This window comes from Protopterus annectens, chromosome 13.part0 (assembly GCF_019279795.1).
Source record: "Protopterus annectens isolate FY-2018-M chromosome 13.part0, PAN1.0, whole genome shotgun sequence".
Classification (NCBI taxonomy): Eukaryota; Metazoa; Chordata; order Ceratodontiformes; family Protopteridae; genus Protopterus; species Protopterus annectens.
This window is the reverse complement of record NC_056747.1, coordinates 877,402,878-877,424,132: the sequence shown is the minus strand read 5'-3', so window position 1 is coordinate 877,424,132 and position 21,255 is coordinate 877,402,878. Positions and strand designations below refer to the sequence as shown.

The 21,255-nt window shown below is 40.7% G+C and overlaps 1 protein-coding gene across 7 annotated transcripts in view; it reads right to left on the bottom strand.

Annotated features, from left to right (window-relative positions):
• The window catches only part of LOC122787740 (protein rapunzel-like), a 212,582-nt gene that overhangs the window by 106,507 nt on the left and 84,820 nt on the right, over nucleotides 1-21,255 (bottom strand). The window contains exon 1 of one of the 7 annotated variants that reach the window (XM_044054612.1): nucleotides 17,275-17,293. The exons of the other annotated variants lie outside the window; for them this stretch is intronic. The gene's annotated coding sequence lies outside the window, so the exon portion shown is untranslated. Of the gene's footprint in view, nucleotides 1-17,274; nucleotides 17,294-21,255 lie in introns of those variants that run through there. 7 annotated transcript variants of the gene reach the window in all.

Here is a 21,255-nt window from a genome sequence, read left to right as displayed (position 1 = left end):
CACTCTTCTTAAGACTGAGATGGTATCCTTTAAGCCCACTGTGCCAGTGGATACCACATCCCACAATGCGAATCCTTCACAAATGCTTTCTATGGACATCTCCAAGAATGCATGGATCATGCAATCCCAAACAAATCCAAGTCCCTCTCCACCAAATGTAAGCGTCCTGTCTGGTGGACCTCAGCCATAAACAAATTGTATAACAAAAGAAGGAAGCTACTGCACGTCAGAGCGAAATCCCATGAAGGGAACACATCTCTGATCAACATTAGCAGAAAACTATGTTCTCTCATAAAAACATCCAAGGCAAACTTTGAGAGAAAAATCGCTAAGGACACTAAAGATAACCACAAAGCCTTCTTCAGCTATGTTAGAAACCTGGGCAGAAACCCTCAGATATGCTCAGAGTTGGTTCACAACAACAAAAAATACACTGAACCCACAGATATTGCTAACATTCTGGCTGATAGGTTCAGTGCAAATTTCTTGCCTCCTTCGCCCCCAAAAGAAGAAATACTTATCCCAGCTGAATGTAATCTCCCTGTCATCTCAGATGTCCAAGTGAGAACCACCCTAAACAAAGCAAAAAACACAGCATCAATGGGACCTGACGGTATCCCGGGGTGCGTGTTACGTGAACTCAAGGGAGCTAAACCCACACATAAAAATGCTATTTAACCTTAGCCTTACTTGGGATATGTACCTGAACACTGGCGACAGCAACAGTGGTCCCACTCCACAAGGGGTGCCTCTACAGACCCTGAAACTACCGCCCATAAGCTTGACTAGCCTGGTCTGCAAAGCTATGGAAAGAATCATTATGGAACTCATAAACAGAGACATAGGGGACCTACAGATGCTTGACCCCACCCAGTTCAGCTTTGTAAAGGGCAGATCCTGCCTTTTAAACCTGGATGACTGTTTCGAAACAGTCACTAGAGCCATTGATGAGGGCAAAGCAGTCCATACAGCATACCTGAACTTGGCTAAGGCCTTCGACACAATACCCCACTCAGGCATCATATATAAGCTAAACAGCTTAAAAGTAAACCCTTATGTCACTAGATGGGTTGCAAACTGGCTAAAGGACAGAACCCATAAAGTTAAAATCACTGGAGCAATGTCAGACTCAAAGCCAGTCACAAGTGGTGTCCCACAGGGATCTGTCCTGGGACCCTCTTGTTCGGCATTTATTTCTCAGATGTTAAAGCAAACATGGGAGGGCTGTGGCTGACAAAGTTCGCAGATGACTGCAAACTAGGTGCCATAGTCGATACACCAGCAGATACACACATCCTACAGAAAGGCCTCACTGAAACGGACAACTGGTGCCGTAGTCATGGCCTTAAACTAAATGCCAAAAAATGTATAGTTATCCCTTTTGGAAAAAACAAAGTACCCACAAATTATCACATAGACAGCAACCCACTGAGTATGGAAAAAGTAATCAGAGACCTAGGGACCCAAGTAGACAGCGACCTCTCATTTGACACCCACGTTGCCAAAGTGGTTAAAAAACATTCTAGCTTGCACACCTCATCATGAAGGGTTTCACATCCAGATCCAAGGATGTCATTTTACCCCTATATTCCTCCCTCATCAGACCCATGATTGAGTACAATGCTCCATTTGGTATGTACCTCACCCGGCACTTGCAACAGCTGGAGAGACCACAAAAGTACCTCACCAAAAGGATCAATGGTCTCCAACATATGTCTTATTCTGCCAGACTAAAGAAACTTCAGCTCTATTCAGTAGCATACCGCCTGCTCAGAGGCGATCTCTACCTGACATACAAGGCCATGTCCAATCAGGATCTGATGGACATGCTCCACCTCAAAAAATCCAAATCCATCAGGACCACGAGAGCTAAAGACTTAAACCTCGGCACAAGTATGAATAGGACATGCTGGAGGGATAGATTCATAACCCAGAGGCTTCCCATGCTTTGGAACAGGATCCCAGTTCGTATTAGGCAGAGCCCCTCACTGAATCTTTTCAAGAGAAATCTTGATGAGTGGATGGGAGATCGTAAGTTTACCCCAGGGGTCACATCTGTGTCACTGCTAGACAGAGGCACAGTAAACTAATTCTATTATATAAGGGGACCTTCACTGTGTCACTACTAGACAGAGGCACAGTATTCTAGATTTTATCTGTACATTTTTGTACCATTTCATGGGGTGGCAAAAGCCACATCACTATGGCTAGGCTTACAAATGCCCCAGGGCAGATAGCCTAGTACTATACTATGAAACTATGAAACTATGTCATTAGCAATAGTATTGTTATTACACACTCACCAGCATGGATTGGCTGCCTTGCTGTCACTCCAGAGGAACCTGCAAACATATAAGAGTGATTGCCAGTGGCCACAACTGTGCCTTTGATACTGTGAATATGATAAAGTACAGTAGTACAACATGTGTATTTCACAGATGTACAGATTATGCTCAGAATATCAATCTTGCAGAAGAATGGGCAGGTTAACAGCTACACAAACAGTACACATCTCACACAAGCATAGACTACCAGTACAGAGAACAGTTAACTACAGATATGGCATGTTACCTGCACACTCCATTACAACATGCTGGGTGGCTCCGGCCTCCATGATGACACATGTTTGTGGATGTTCTTGTGTTGGCCTGGAGCCACAACACTTAGGAGGTGCTCCTCCACACTGGTGAGGGGGGGGGTGGATAGGTACCCCACCACCTGTGGCAAGCTGTTGTCTGTGGATATCAGATGCACGCTGCCGGACATGTCTAATTAAATCAATGCAGTGATGACATACCTGCTCGTATGTCCGGTTATGCATGCCTATGTCATTTACCCGACGGACAAGTTCTTGCCACAGTGCAGCCCTCTCATGCTGGTTCTGACTGGTCCTGGAAAATAGCACACAGTAATTCTGCACCAGGCTCTGGTGGATCTCCTGATCCTCTGCTGCTGTATAAGGTGGGTTTCTCTGATGCACCATCACCCTGGAAGGAAGGAAGGAAAAGAAAAATATGTGAGCAAGTCATGTGGCACACTTAATATTCGACTGTACTGATATCACTTCACTGCCATATATAGCATCTGTCTGTCTATCAGGGGATACACATGTTTGATACCACATATCAGTGCTCAGCCCACAACTGTCTGACAGTGCCTGCCACACTCCACACAACAAACTAGTATACAACAGCACTCGGCACACTGTTTGGGATACAATGCACAACCTCACACTGGGGTATGAATCAAGCTAATGGATGAAGCCTATTGTCATCCCATGCAATGACTGCAATACACATGTACAGTTTCAACGGTAATCCACCCTAGTCTTTGATGCCATACCCCTACCTGACATATGTGCACAGTTGTTACTAAAGCCAGCATACTGCTGTCACAGAGTATACATGCTGCCAGGTACACATACATACCCTGTAACACACATGTGATTGCAGCCATTGTACAGGCATCATTACACACACATTACACATACATACAACACACAAATGTATGACGACACACATGAGCATTAACTGTGTACCTTATAGTACTGTGTGCCCCTACTTGCAGATACCTATGCATGAGGTATGTAATCTGTGCAGACTACAGGTAACACACCAAACAGTGTTACCACAGAATGTGAACATACACCATACTTTAGTGTTTAGGTCTACAACATCAGGTAGTACAACAGTCCATATGTGAGCTGGATTCAACAGCAGTACCACTTACTAAGCATACATGTATTGTTTCTGCCTATGATGGGTCACCACAGTCATACACAGTGAACTACGGCACAACATATGCCAATCTACTATGTTTGCATCCCAATAACTGACACATCTTTCTCTGGCCTCACAACAAGGACACAGACTACCATGACAGACACATATCCACGCTAAGCTATCACACCTTTACAGACCTTGCACACAGTCAGTGTCACATAGCTGGTATTGCACTGAGTACGTGTGTGTGCATTGTGTCATAGGTAGGTACTATGCTATTGGCCCTGGGCCTAGGGCAGCCTAGCCATATGCTACCCTGCCCTTTGGTACACATGTACTGTGATTTTACTTGCTCCTATGAAATGGTTACACACAGGTGACTCACAGGGCATATTACCTATCTCCATGACATTCATCAGGGGTATGTATGACATCTACTAATGAAGAGCCTCGTTTGCTAATGATGGGTGGTTTAGTCCAGGGTATGGCATATTTGTGTACAGAAACCTGTACCTCCAGCATGTGCTGTTTAGTGCGGTGACAGGGATTAGGGCCCTAGGTCATGTAGGCTGGACGGATTGTGAGGTGTTGCCATGGTGGTTGACCAACTGGTATGGGTGTGACATAACTCAGTATGTCCAGCACTGCTAACCTCTGTGTAGGCAGTATGCAAGGCAATCTAGCTGTGGTTTTGTGAGTCAGTCTGCATAGGGAATGTGTTTGTGGCCATTATCAGTCTTTGTTAGGTATGTCTGTGGCCTTTCCACTTCCTGTAGTTCTCATAGGAGGTACATACTGCATAGGACATTGTGAGGTATACAGGGGCACACTGACTTACATTTCCCTAGCTGACACACCTTTTGTGATGACAGGTACCATGTACAGGGATTACAAGACTAGTGTGCCACTGTGGATATCAAAGGGGAGGCTATTGTACACCTGTGTCCCATGTTCCCTTATGACACCTCCAGTGGTAGGCAGGCAACCACCTATGTGGTAGTTAGTGGGTAACATGTTTTGGAATGGGGTATGGTACTGCAGTATCAACACTGGTGTTCTGTCCATGCCCTGGTCACCAGGCACCTGTTGCAGTACATCTGCCCCCATGTCCCCCTCTCTCACTCTCTCTTTATATTTATATATATATATATATATATATATATATATATATATCAATATATACATATCCATATATGTATGTAAATATATATACATATCTACATATATGTATATATATATATATATATATATATATATATATATATATATATATATATATATATATATATATATATATATATATAGACATTCATATCTATCTGTATACATGTATGTATCTAAATGTATATCTATATATGTATTTGTCTATTATATCTATATGTATATACATATTCTCTATCTATCCATATATCTCTATGTATCTATACAGACCTCTCTGTCTATGTATATACATATATATATATATATATATATATATATATATATATATATATATATATATATATATATATAGATATGTAGATATATATATATATATATATATATATATATATATATATATATATATATATATATATATGTATCACTTCTTAACATCCATTGCTGTACATATACATGCACATGTAGGTACATGGACTGCCCACCTTTTATGGTGGGAATATCACTTCTGCAACAGTTGTGAGACATACCATTCTGTAAGGATATTGCACACTGTTGTGCATAATGCATTATGCTATCCTCAAGCCATATAGGGGGTTGGGAGAGTGGCCTAATGGTTAAGGTGTTTGCCTTACAAACACAAGATGCAGGGTTTGAATCTCACAAGGGATAACTGGCTAGGCTTAAAATGGCTTGCAAGGGCAGTTAGCTTAGTACCAATCTATGAATCATCTATATAGCTGTAGCAGGCCTCACTGGCTCAGTCCCACAGAAGTTACCACATGACATATACCTGCACTGCATGCTGTTTTCAATGCCACACACTACAACCTACATTGATATGTGCACATAGCAACCTTCAACTACATATGTATGTCCAGCCTTCACTAACAGTTGCAGTATGTCCCTTGCCCTATGCACATCTTCATATACATATAGATACAGACTGCTAACACATATGGAGGGTTCACAGTATGTAGATTATTAAATTATGTAGTCTACATTACCTTTGTCTCTGACAGCTTTTTTTTTTTTGGATTGTTGGCTTGCTAGCTTGCTGGCTGGCTTGCTTTTTTTTTTTTTTTTTTGGTTTTTTGGTCTCTCTCTCTCTCTCTCCCTCCAGTTGCTGTAATGATATTATTGCATGTGTGGACTGGCAGTACAGGCTGCTTTTGTAGGTATCTGCACATGTGCATGTGATGGCCTCTGCACCAATTAGTGGCCAGCATTTACTAATTGCATGCAGCCTGCTGTGTGGTAATTGCAGTTCTCACTGTGATTTCAGGACACTGCTATAAAATGTTAGGTTAGGTAGGCATAGGCCTTTCAGTTTTGCAAGGTGGGGACCATGCTGGTTTGCTGTGGACACTGTTGTGTCAGTCATCTCTCATATCTAAGGCTGTGTTGTAGCCACTAAAAAGCATGTTGTACTGAAAACTGACTGTTGCTTTTTCCAGTTCACTCTTCTCAGTGTGTATGTTAACTCACACCTGCTAATCCTAACACTGTTTACATGGGAGTATGTACTTTCCTGTGGGAGTTGTGGATTAACTGGTATACAACAGTAGTTCTTGCAATGTGTTGCTATGGCTTCACTATTTTCCCTTTACATTCACTCCTTGAAGGCCTGATATTTGTCTTTACTGGAATGTGTTGCTATGGCTTTCCTATTTTCCATTTACATTCACTCCTTGTAATGCATGATATATTTCTGCTGTAGCTTGGTGGCACTGCATGCAGTCTGGTGAGCCCAAGGTCTGGGGATTGACACTTACAAGGGTATTTTATTTTGCTGTTGAGCACTACTAGGGCCTTTTATTTGTACTAACAATTATGAATATCAGGCACATGCAGTGCTTGTAAACTGCTATACTGTCATTAGTTTGTTAGATGGCTACATCCTTTGATATTTCTGTGTTGTACTCCTACATGAGGGTGTGCTTGTGGGAGTAATTCTACAGCTATTCACAGAGTGTGTAACAGACAGGCTGATATGCCTGTGTATTTCTGACACTTGCAGGCCTCAGATACTCTCAGGTGTATATTTGACCAGCCTCAGGGAAAGGTACATATCAGTGGGATACACCCGTGATATATTTCAGATATTCTGCAGTTGTGACTCTGGGGTATTTTGAGCATATGTATTACTACCCCATTTCTGACATGCAAGTAGTGTCTACTTTAACTTATTGACAGTCACCATTTTGTGGGATTCCCCACCATTCTGCCTACTGTTAGTACATTTCACAGGGAGTCAGTGGGGCACAGGTAACAGTTTTTTGCAAATCAGGGACATCCCTGTAAATCAGTCACAGTTGTGAAGTCTGGCCTCATACCTATTCAAATATGGCAGTGTTTATCCTGCTCTGATACTGTGTGGGGTTTGTAAGGTGCTACTCTAACATTATTACCTCCTAGCATGGCTGTTTCTCTTATCACACTAATGTAATGCCATTCCACAAGAATTGCCAGTAAAGATACAGGGAACAAGCTTTGTGTAATAGCCTTCCTATATTCCCTTTACATTCACTCCTTGTATTTTATTATATATTTCTTTCAGCACCAAATACTTGTATATCTGCTGTGGCTCAGTGGTAATTCATGCAGACTAGTGTTTCCAAGGTCCAGGGTTTGAGACTGACAGGGGTATTTTATTTTGCTGATGAGCAGACTACAGGCCTTGTCATACAGAGTGACTAAGGCACTTTTAAGCAGTTGTAAGCTGGTTTGCATGATGCTTACACATGCGCACACTCACCTAGCTAAGCGCACACTCACTTAGCTAAGCGCACACAAGCGCAAACGCGCTTACAACTGCTTAAAAGTGCTTACTCTCGCTAACACCCGCGCTAATTTCTTTTAAAGAAAAGAAAATGGGGAAATATGAAAGTGGTGAAAAAGGGGGCACAAAGAGGGTAGGACAGTAGGAAAACAAGCTCGGGATGTGCAGGAAGGATGTAGGGAAGGCCCATAGCTGCCTGTTTCTTTATCAGCAACAGCTGTGCATATGTGTGAAATTTAGTGTGAAATTTGAAACCTTCCACCCCTGAGAGAGGAGTGAGGACAACAAAATATGTTGTACTGCCAATTAGAATTATCAGTTTACATGTCCAGTGGACATGTGTGCGAATTGGGCAGCTATGTATGGGGCGTAATTTTTTTGTGGGAACAGAGTGCCCTTTTTTTACTTTTTTTTCAGGTGAGAGTGGAATGCGAGGTACAGGAAGTAGGTATATTTGGGGAGGTAGGTTGGGGAGGTTAACAGACAAGACAAACAAGATGCATACAGGGGTGGAGTATGACACATGTGGGGGGTAAACACAAATGACGGGGACGGATGTTTGGATATTGCAAGCCCATGAGCCCACAGCTGGCAATAGTGGAACTGAAATCCCCACCCATAGGCAGTTACCACTGCACCTTCACAGCCCAGGCCGGGGCTGTGCTGGGGGCTGGATAGAACAGGCAGGCACACCCATGAGTTGCGCCACCCTCGCCTCAAGCTAGCATAGGGGATCAGTCACTGAAGGCCTGATCTCGCTACGCACCACAGACCGGACCCTATGGAGAGTGAGTGGAGGCTCTACTCCGGCCACGCTTGCAGAGGGGGGACGAGCCCCATCCCCTGCAGCGCTTCCACCCGAAGGTGGCACAGGGCCACCGGAGGAGGAGGTCCCGGCCTAGGCACTGGTGCCAGGTGCACTCGCCAGCTGAGGTGGGTCCGCTGGAGCCTGCCTTCCCTGTTGTCCTATGTTTAGCAGTATTTTATGGCATTTTGGGTTAGTAACAAACAACACCATTCAAAATTAGTTGTAACAGCATGTATCAGTATTCCCATTAACCAAACAACCATGAATTCCGAACATTGAGCAGCAAGCATAACACATGCATATTTAGAACAACAGCATGCAGGGTTGATTGGTGGCAACAGGCCATCAGGTTTGGATATGTGAACGGGGCACATGCATCAACATACATGCAGATATGTATGGACCAACAGGACAAATGTCCATGGGAATTAATTGTGTATACACATACCCAGTTTGGTGTGGAATGGCATCATTTGTGAAAATAGGGTAAGGTGGAGAAATATTACATTAACAACTAAAACTACCTATAGATATACTGTACATTCCTAGTAGATGCAGATATATATCCCCTACATGTATTAGTACAGTTTCCTGTATGTAACCTTAGGAATGTTGGTGATGGGGATGTTACTGCTACATTAATATACATTCCATTTTAATTCATATATGTTCATATCTGGCTGTGTTCAGGTACAGCATCCTGCTACATTTGATTTATTTGGGTCTAAACAACTGTGGATGTTCAGCATTTCATACAACCATACTATTTCCATAATGCAAGGGTACAACAACATATCCAATTTGTGGGACGGACACAGTCCATGTTCTGCATTTTATTTAACACATTACACTGTTTGGTTGTGGCTGTCTCATTCATTTCATTATGTAGTAACTGCAGTATACCTTTATTCCTGACTTATTACAGCTTTCTTGGTAGCTTCAAACTGTCTCTCTCACACTCTCTTAATTATTTTATATTTACATTTCAGAATGGTACTTAATTCTAGGCTTTATTAACATTTATTACTGGTTTACAACAATCATTTCCAGCTGACTCACTTATTTCATATGGCAGAATTTACAAGGATGTATTCGACACTTGTCTATCCTTTGTTGATTGATTACCACTCATTTTCTGGCTGCAGCAGTTATCTGATATTACAATACAGGTGGAAACTCTATTTCAGACTGGTTTAATCTTTATTACTGGTTTGCATTACACTCGTTTCCAGGCTGCATCACTTATCTAATCTTACAATACTAGCAGAATGTTTCTTCTAGGCTTATTTGAGCTTTATTACTGCGTTACTACACTGAACTCTTTTACAATCTGTCTCACTTATATTCTATGACAGTACCAGCTAAATAATTACTAACCTGCCTGGTGGCGCAACCTCAGCAGCCTATCAGCATAGGCTCGCCGATTCGTGGAACGAACACCTGCAGCTGTAATATAAAGGAAGTAATATTGGAACATACATCTCCATACTATAGGCTAGGATAGCATTTCTTACATACTTAATTACATGGATACTTACTCAGTAGTGGGGCGTTGGGCATTTGGTGGGCCTCCTGGATCCAACGGTTCAGTTGGTCCTCCTTCCATCGCTTCAGGTCTGCATGGTGGTGACGGACCTGTTCACCAGTCCTCGGAATGCCTGTGGCACTGGAGAGATGTGCCAACCGGTTCCACGAACCTGCCTTTTACGCACCCCAGTGAACCTGGCCCTGCATGAGTTGTGCTTCATGATCATGGACTAGGAGCCAAACCATATATTTTGACTCCTCAACACCCCACCTTTGTGCTCTAAAGCAACTTCCCTCTCCTGCACCTGCCATCCTGACTGCAAATGGGTACCACAATCAGTTATGCTGTGTATTCCCGCCTATGGGGCTTATATATGCCGGTTTTCCCGCACTTATCTGTGATTGGCCGTTTTGGATATTTATAAGCTTAAAAAAACTGCTTTGTATGCTTCTATTTCCATTCATTCCTATATATATGCTAATACTGCATTTCTCAGTACAACTGTCATGGCTTAGTGGTTCAGTACTTTGACTATGGTGCACAGTATCCCGGATTCGACCCTGGGCATTGCTTTTTTTATTTTACTGCTGTCTAGACAGGCTAGGAGGTGTGTCTGTGTAAAGGCGGCTTTGATACAGCTTGCCCAATGTTGCCAGACGGTAAACTGGTTGGCTCGCTGTGCAGCTCCGCGCAAACGGCGTATGCTGGGTAATGCGTTTAGCTATGAGCACTCATATTATGCTGGGTAAAGCGCTGCTGAACTATGGGCACTCATTTTGAGTGTGTTAAAGCGCTGCTCACCTATGGGCACTCATATTCAGCTTGTTAAAGCGCTGCTCACCTACAGGCACCCATATTCAGCTTGTTAAAGCGCTGCTCACCTACGGGCACCCATACTCAGCTTGCTAAAGCCTTGCTAAGCTATGGGCAATTATGATCCTTTTTTTATATTTTATTATGTTGGATTTCTTCAAAAATACGTGGCCCATTTCATTAGATTTTACTTATAGTTTTATACATATATATATATATATATATATATATATATATATATATATATATGTCAGGGGATTGTTTCATGCTTATTTAAATAAAAATGGAGAATGATATTGTGGGGGCTTGAACCGTGACTACGTCCTCTTTGGCCAAAGTCTCTACCGCTACGCTATTGTTACTTGGCTTAATTTGCATATTTAGATCTTATATGCTTTTGTCTGCTAACTGTGGCTGAGCGGAGGGCATACCCACGCAAATGAGTGCAACTACGGACAAACATTTTGGAAATTATAAAAAAAAAAAAAATAAAGTGCTATTTTTACGTTTTACATTTCAGTTGGATTTATAGTCCGAGTCTGTGGGGGCATGTGTCGTGTTGTGTTCCTTGGCATTTCCGCGGACTCGCTCGTGGGTATTTACTTTCAGGACTCTGACTCTTCTGGGGGCGTGTCCCTCTGCAGAACTCCACATTCAGACACGCCCCCTACTTTCCTACATGGACCGTGTTAGCCTAGGGTATGATTCAGCATGCCCTCATGAATATGCATGGCATGCTGACGTCATACCGTTAGACTGCAGCCTCCGTGTAAGACATATTAACTCTTACATGGAGGTTTCATGAATCCGGCCCACTGTTGTGCCTTTCTATAAGCACTTATAGGGATGACCCCATTTGGAATACTGAATGCAGTTCAAAGAATATGCAAGAAAGGTAGTGTAACAAATGCTTAGTATAACTTACATCAGAAGTAACACATACACTTTTCTGACCGCCTGCATTGTCTGGTCCATTAATGTTGGCTTCCAATTGTTACCCCTATACAAGGCAAAAGGTAAACTACAGCCAAAATCTAGGCACCATCATAGGATTTTCTGATGCTAGTTTCATTTTACCCTGAAAGCAACAGACATGTGCAATGATGAAATAAGGGCCTGGAATACTCTTCCCAGAGTGTTGTGTGTTTTTTATGTTAGCTTGACTACAAAATTTGCTCCATCATGCCTCTTTCACTTGAGCTTGTTAGCAAATACAAGCATCGTTTTGCTATTGCACTCTGTAAAATAATTAAATTCATTTACCCTAATATTTCAGATGAGATGTGAAACTGAGGTATGGTCTACTTGAGTTGGTGGTAGCTCAGGTGGATGTAAAAGATACAGGGGAAATAGGGAAGTAATACTGCATTGATGGGCGCTGCCAATACCCTAGGCTGCATTCTAAAGAGCATGAAACATGACCTGTTAGGATTTCTGCAATCACTATCTAACTGTAGCTCTACTCCAGACAGGCTTCATGCCTCACATTTTGACAACAGTCATCCCTCTGTACAAAGGTAGGCGATCTAAGGACTCTGGAAACTACAGACCCATGAGTCTCACTAACCTCATATACAAAGCCATGAAAAGAATAATCATGGAAATGATCAATAACAACACAGGCAACCTCCAGAAACTGAATGCAACCCAGTTTAACTTCATCAAGGGCAAGTCATGCCTACTCAAGCTGGTTTACTTGTTTGAGAAGGTCACCAAAGCAGGTGAAGAGGGCAAAATAGTTCACACTGCCTACCTTGATCTGACCAAGGCATCTGACACAATACCCCACTTGGGCATTGTTGACAAACTCAAGAAGTTAGGTATAAGCTCTTGTGTCACCCAGGGGACAGCCAGTGGTCTCACAGACAGGACTCAGGAAAATTAGAATTGGGAAATCCACTTCTACAAAGAAGAAGACACTCACCAGTGGAGGCCCTCAGGCATCAGCCCTGGGACTGCTCCTTTTTGGTGACAAGCTGCAGGCATAGAATCTCCCACCAACACTAAGGCTTTCCAAGAAGGGCAGACACAAATAAATGCCAAGAAATGCATAAAAGCATCCATCTGGATGTCAGCCACATCAGTTCACTCCCACACTGCCAACTTATACTCAAGAGTTACCCACTAGTCAGGGACTTGGGGACAGAAGTAGATAGTAATTTAACCTTTAACCATCTTGTGCCTATGGTAATGAAGAAATCACTCTCTGATGTGCAACTTGTCATTTAAATTCAAGAAGGTCACTGTTCCACTATATTTGGCACTCGTCAGACCAATCACTGAGTAAAATGCCTTACTTGGTATGTACTTAGCCAGGCATATTCAAGGAGTGGAATGTTTTCAGGAGGTTCTTCTATAAATTAATACAGGGCATAAACAACATGTCCTATGCTTACATCCTCAAAGCCCTACATCTGTATTCTGTCTCCTACAGGCTGCTGAGGGGAAATCTATGCCTGGCATACTAGATAGCCTATTCTGATGGATTTCTTCCATATTAACAAAAAACATATCATAATTATCCATTCTAAAGTCTAAAACATGACTACATATAAACTGAACCTGCTGGAACTCTGAGACTACCCTGCCTCTGAAACAGGATCCCCCATCTATGTGATGCAGAGTTCCTCTCTAACCCAATTCAAGTGTAACTTGGACATCTGGATAGCGACCCAGAAACATGTATCTAACCAGGCACATTCAAGAATTGGAATGTCCTCAGAGGTTCTTTATTAAAAGAATAGAGTGCATAAATAACATGTCCTATGCAGACGACATCAAAGCCCTATCCCTGTATTCTGTCTCCTACAAGCTGCTGAGAGATCTATGTCTGGCATAAAAGGCAGGGTTTGACCCCACTCTGATGGACCCTCCTGTATATTTCACAAAACATACAGTACCATAATTACCCATTCTAAAACCTTAAACCTTGTCTGTGATATAAAGAGCACTTGCTGGAGAGACAGATATGTATCTCAGAAAGTACACATTCTCTGGAAAAGGCTCCCCATCCATGTAAGGCAGAGTTCCTCCCTAATCCAATTCAAGTGCAACTTGGACAAATGGATGGGGAATTGGAAATCACCCCTGGTTTGGCACCTATGTCTCTCCAATGGATACAGGCAGCCTGTAAAAGGTTCATATTCCAAGCCTCTGATTATAAATGCTCCATTTCTCAAACCCCTGCTTACACTAACAAGGGTACCAGAACTTGTCAGAGATTTAGGATGCATGACTAGGCTTTAAAATGCCCCAGTGGTGGTTAGCCTAGTACATACCTATGAATCCAAGTTCCATGATGCCCTGGCCAAGTTTCCCCTTCTAGTATAAATACTATCTTGGGTCTGCCCTGAAAAGAGGCTACTTGCCTAGCAAGACTAAACAAGTTAACAATGGATGAGTGGATGGATGGATAAATAAATAAATAAAATATGGTGTTCCATAGACAAAAAACACTGGCAAGCAAATAGTAGTGCAGGCAGTTATCCTCAGACAGAATCTCATTCAAAACTGGCTCCCCTTCCTATTGTGACTAAACCAGTTAGCACACTGCTTATTCAACTATCGATGCTTTGTACATACTTTAGATTTATATTATGTATACATTTGGTTAGCTGTTATCTGTGCTATAACTGTACCTCAAAAATACTACCACTCAGTAGGGAGCCTCAGCCTGCTTTATATTCATCTTTAGCCAGCCTATCAGCAAATGACTTTCTAAGGCAGTGTAGCAAGTGCCTCATGTTTACTGACAATCTGCTTCTTCTAAAATATATTGATTTCACCACTCGTAAGATATGCATTATATTTATATAAGATAGAGACTAGTTTCTCTGTCCCACAAGTGGTCAATAAAGCAATATATCACAACAACACTGCAACATCACTCTTTCACATACTGAGTTAATAAATACTGTCCTAAGCCTTCTAGGCCCAATGGCCTTTTTATTAGCTTACCTCAGACAAACAGCCGAAATATTAATAATGCACCTACATCTACTGCTACTCCTAGCTGCCGGTATCCTTAGGGTCTATACGTCTGCAACACATTCCAAAAATAACTTTGCCACTTGTGACACCACTGACAGACACATAAAGCTAACTCTTACAAAGTTAGTGGAGGGCACTTTGACAGCTACTGCCTTACTCCTACAATTAGGGATGTCACTAGGGCCCTTAGACCCCTTCATTGGCCCACATACAATTATGATCTTGTAGCTGGCCAGGTAGGATGAGCAATCTTAGGAGTCCCACCTGGAGGGGATGTAAAGGATGTTGGTTGATCTCTCCACTCATGTCTATGAAGAAGAACACAAGATCCTGCCACTGGGCAACATTCTATCTTCACCAAGAATAATAAAAAAACTGGCTTCAATAACTGATTCAGGATGTGTCTGCATGGGATGAATGTCAACAGACCCCTAATTCCCATGTTTTACATGAGATGGTCTGCACCTCTCACTCCTCAGTTTTCAAATATTGGCTAAAAGTTTTGCTAGACAAAAACAGTGCTTCTTAGGGAATATTCCCCAGTTGGACACCCTAACACAGCAAATTCCATTTCAGAAAAACAAACAATGTGGCACTTGGCAGAAACATTAAAAAAATATTTGAATTCAGGACCTTCACTGTCCTTGAAGACATTAGCATTTTTGTAATTACAGAAACTTTGTTCCAGTGAAGTGATAGCATTCTCTCTACTCCATGGTTAGCTGCTTATCCTACCAATAATAAAAAAAACAAAACTTGAAGAATTCACTTTATTGGTCAAAACCTAACTTCACAGATTAGCTAAACCAAATCCCAAAGACATGTCATACGTGAAATAGTGGTCCTCCCGTCTGCCCATTGGTGCATCTGTCAAGTGTGAGAGAGAGAGACAGAGAGCGAGTGTGTGTGTGTGTGTGTGTCTTGCAATGAAGTGGAGTCTAAAACCAAGACGCCAGGACAGTATTGACTTCTCTGCAAACAGATTAAGTAGGTAACAGAGAATGAAACAATAGCTAAATGAAAGGCTTTTGACTTTGAAGTTTTCTCTCTGGACATCCAGTATAAATGGGTTTCTGTTCATTTGGATCTATCTCATAAACACAGCAAAACAAAATGGGGTGGGGGGGGTTGGCATAATGGTAAAGATGTTTGCTTACAGACACAAGACGTAGGGTTTGATTCTTACATGTGGTAATTGGCTAGGCTTAAAATGGCCCACAAGGGGAGTTAGCCTAGTACTAACCTATGAACTTATAAAATAAAAATAAATATATGCACTTTGCTTTGCTACAGCTTCATGAAGCCCAGCCCATATAAATGTTTCCTTACACTGCCAATTTTTTATTCTTTTCAAATACTTTCATCCCTTAAAACCATGCTACTCATAACAATGTTTCTTTTTAGTACCTTGTGGATAAATCAGACAAACAAAACATGTACATTGTCTTTAAATAACAAACACATTTGTTGCCAATATCGCTCTGAATGAACCATCTGTTCAAAAGCAGACAAGCTCACAGTAACTAAATACACATTAGTCAGCCCAAGGGCAGACAGGTATGGTGTCCTTTTGCCTTGCTCGTGATTTAGGAATGGACTTGGGGTTGCTGAAAGGGTTGACTGGGGGAGGATGAAGTGACTGACAACAACTCTCCCAACCCAGAGGGAGGATATGGGAAAGCTCAATGGCTGTTCTATCTCAGGTGTAGACCTGGTTCCTCACAGGTTATGTAGTCATACTACAGCAGTGATGATGTCCCTGACATCATAGCACAAGCTGACTCCTACTCCCTCACTGGCCATCATGTGGATGATGCCTTCCGGCTCCATCCACAAAACTACCCAATGGATTATTCACTCCGTGGGGACTAGAAGTTAGTTAACATTAAGGTCAACTCTTCATGGATCCAGGTGCCCAGGTATCCACGCAGTGAAGGGTAATGGGGGGGGGGGTAATCAAACAGAGCAACTTGATACCTGGAAGCTGGGCAATAATGGAAGGCAGTAGAACAACTACACAGCTATATGGGACCAGGAAGAGAAAGAGATATAAACTAAATCTAAATAAACATGTTGATAGAGTTCTAGATGATGAAAAGTAGTGTCTTTAACACTGTTGACATTAGATGCATAAATATTGTTAAGTGAGTACACAAGTCTCAATATTAGAAATATGCTTCTTTCAAATGTTTATGAGTAATTTAGTTCTATATAACATCTACGGTTAGAAGGAATACACTGTGCTGAAGTAATGCAGGAGCAAGAAAATTAAGGTCCATCGTTATGGTCAGACAGAATACAAACTGTGCATGAGTCACATTCATGACTTGTAATCTATAATTTGGTGTTTTAATCACAAAGCTATATGCCATACTTTCTCGCATACAAAGGCCATAATGACCGACTGCCTAATACAATCATTTACAAAAAAGTGTTTCTTGTGAATTAGTTCATAATTCAAAATAATACTCACCGTGCTCCAAGCACATAATGAGGAAATACAGTACCAGAATATGTACTTTGAATTTCAGGTATTTTGCAGGATGTATGGATTCAGGATTAATCAGAAGTTAGGAATGTTTTCAGTCATCAGTCTTCCTCTTCATTGTTGGTAGAAGAAAAAATGATATGCCAGAAGATTACAGATATATGTCTCTTTCCACTAGCAACAAACCGCCAGGGCTTTTACCAGGCCTCCTGAGTAGCTACATACAACTACAACTCATGGAATCATTGACTTTACCTCCGCTTAGAGCTGTCATCTTCCCAAGAGCAGGCTTCAAGCAAACATGGTTGCTTCAAGTTCAAATTTGCATTCAGAAATAAATTTTAAAAAGTAGTAGCTGCAGAGACTGCTGAAATAACCTTATCACACAACATACTGACAGAGTTTCAATAGTTAGTCACTAAGTCGAAAGACTCTAGTGGAAATGCAATACATGCAAGCCAGAAAAGGATTGCTCTTGGTTACTATAGCTCAAAAATCAGAATGCCTGAACAGACAGTAATGTAACCCTGTTAAAACTTCAGCTATGGCATATTGTCTATTAAAAGAAGTGTGCCAACTGGGCAGGGTCAAACAGCTGAAACTAGATACCAGTCAAGCAAATTACGCACTGCAAGCCCTTGAATGAAAATGCTTAAGATATTTTTACATTCGTAAAAGCAAAGGCAAAGCAACTTAAGGCACACAGCTGTCAAATGGTGCTGCCACAGCTTTCCATATTTTCAGAAATGTAATTATTAGTTTTCTAGTTGCATATAATCCATTATAGACAATCAGAACAAAATGAAAGTGATAGAAAACTTGCCTTAGTAAGTCTTGAAGAAAATGGCTTTAAAAAGCTGCACATAGCTCTAAGTGACTGCTTGTATTACTGTTTTGACAACAGCTCTCATTCTCTGGTTTACAACTCAAAAACTGTCAAGCATGATAATACAACCACAATGTTATCTTTTTTGATTACATTAATACAAAATGTGGCAGTTAATATTACGGCATCTGAATTACATTAAACTGCATTTTCCCATACTATAGAATTCACAAAGTAATAGAGTTTTTGTAGGTTTCAACAAATTTGTAGTTGGTTAGTTTTCCTATGTCTGGCTCTTTGTTAGCTACTTAGTAAGTGAGAAATATGGACACAAAAATCACATAGTAGTACATCAGCAACACCATACCAGAGAGCATGAAAATGTGACTGCAAAAAACAAGCAGTACAACTAAATTTCAGGCCTTGACCTCTCCACTGGCCAGGCTTTTACAGAATGTCCAGGTTTTTGCATCATATTTTAAACCTGTTCCTTAGAAAAGTTGTGGTTTTCTGGCAAATCTTTGATGACTGAAGTTGCTAAACAATGATAAACATTTGAGTTTTGCACATTGCATCCTTCCAAAAATGCACATAAAACCTTTTACTCTAGCAATTTTCTAAGTTTACAAGTGCAATATTTCAAATCTGTCCCTGATTGGGGGGGGGGGGGGGTTGTTACATCATTATTTGGCTTTGTTCAGAGGTTGACTTGACTGCTAAAAATTCTATCTATATGAGATGGGTGACACAGTGTGTAGTTATCATTGCTGCCTCATAGTCTCTTGATTCTACAGATCATTTCCTAAATATTATGGTTTCTATGTGGGATATACATGTTCTCCCTTTGGAAGCATGTGTTCAAGTGTACAATAATAATTTTTATTTGCAGTTTGTAACCAGGTAAGTGAGCTGGCCAAAGTACATTCAGCATACACATGCGAATGAGATAAAATTACAGTTAGAAAAGTTAGAGGACAATTATATGATGGAAACAGATAAGTCAGAAATGCCACACCTGCAGCAAACATGATCATGGAATTAGATGCAATACAAATTATAATTACAGATATAAACACTTAACCAATACCATTTTATATATATAAGAAAAAAACAATTGGCAGCCAGTACAACTTGCTTACTGCCTCCACTCTCAGCCAACAGCTAGGATCGAACAAAATTCGAATACTCAAAAGTAAAAACGAAACTTCATTTAATCACAGTGGTTTAGCACTTTCACTTGCAAGAGGCAAGCTTCATCAGAACAACAATGAAAAAGAATCAACTGTTTAAATACAAGAAAAGGCGCCAAAATAGGCTAATTACAATTGATTACATCATTAAAAATTATGATTCATTTAAAAAAACATTCTGACATGTAAAAAATTGCAAATCCCTTAAGAATGTTATTGTCAGTTTAAATATAAAAATGCAATAATGGTATGTTAACATAAACCTTAATAAATCATAACCTAATACTACAAGATTATAAAAATACATCATAACAAATAATATCAGTCCATGATAAGTGGGGGTTTAATTGATATGTATTCATTTAGTCCTGGTGCTGTGGTGGCGTCAGTATATACCTGCCACCACAATTCCCGATATAAGAGGTGATTCTTGATATTACCACCTCTAGGGTTGTTTTTAATCAGTTCCAGGATCCCAAACTTAAAATTGTGGTCACTGCCACAATTTAAAATATGTCTGAATAAGGCATTTTTAGTGTCTTTCTTCCTTATAGAATACAAATGGGTATATATTCTCTGTCTCAACTGTCTCTCTGTTTTTCCTATATAGAAATACTGACAGGACATACAAAGTGCAATATATACCAACATTGTCGATCTACAATTTCCTTTTGTTAAGTGTAACCTAGTGTGATTTATATTATTCAGACATATTGAGTCCTGTTCACAAATATATTGGCACTGATGACATGTGCCGCATTTTGAAGTACTGATTCCGTTCTGGTTAACCAGTAACGGATTTCTATCCAAAATGTATTTTAAATTTTTACCCATTCTGAATACAAAATGTGGTTGAGTCCCTACTTTGTCCATTATATAATTTACTGAAGTTAAGATGTGCCAATTATTGAGCACTATATTTCTAACAGACTGACTACATGGACCATATTCAATAACAAGGGAGTTACTATATAATCGAGTATCATTCATAGGGATGATGTCTGAGCTCTTGTTGCTTTTGGTGCATTTAATGGTAGAATTCCTATTGTCTTCATTTGCCACAATAGTCGTTGGCCCATTCACTGTCCCCAATAAGGGTATATATCTCTGTTCCCGTTGTCCCAGTGTATATTTCATGATATCTTTCAACATTAACTCATCATAACCTCTCTCCTTGAATAAATTAAATATAAAATTCAATTCATTGTCTAAGTCATCAAAATTGGAGGTCATTCTTATGACCCGAATGCATTGACCCTTAAAGATGTTTCTTTTCAGTTTATAAGGATGGTAACTGTTGAAGTCTAAGTATGAGTTAGAGAACGTCATCTTCCTATAAATGGCTGATTTAAAACCTTTGATATCTTTAGAAACCAGGGTATCCAAATAAGGTACCCCATTGTTATTGTATGTGAAAGTAAATTTTAAGAACTGACTACTCGAGTTAAGATCAACCATAAAATTCTCAAATGTAGTGGTATCATTCTTCCAGAGGATGTATATATCGTCTAAGAAACGGGAGAAATAGGCTATATTGTCAACATGGGTGCTATTTAAGATGTAATTATCTTCCCAATCCAACATGACTAAGTTGGCAAAGATTGGGGCACATGCTGCACCCATAGCCACTGATCTGCCTGAAGATTTCTCCTTCATAATATATAAAATTATATTCTAAGACGATACTCATTAAATCTACCAGAAGGGTGATTTTGTCCCAACTCAATCTGGTATACTTCCTAAGGCTCCTAGTAAAGGCCTCCAGTCCTTCCTCTATTGGTATACTGCTAAATAAGTCAATGACATCAATGGAACAGAATATTAAATTGTCCTCAGCTGTATTGATGGGGAACTTACGCAGAAATTCCCATGAGTCCTTCACTAAATGCCTCACCTTGTCATATATGAATTTAAGGGTGGTGTCTATAAATTTACCAGTAGGAAAGGTCT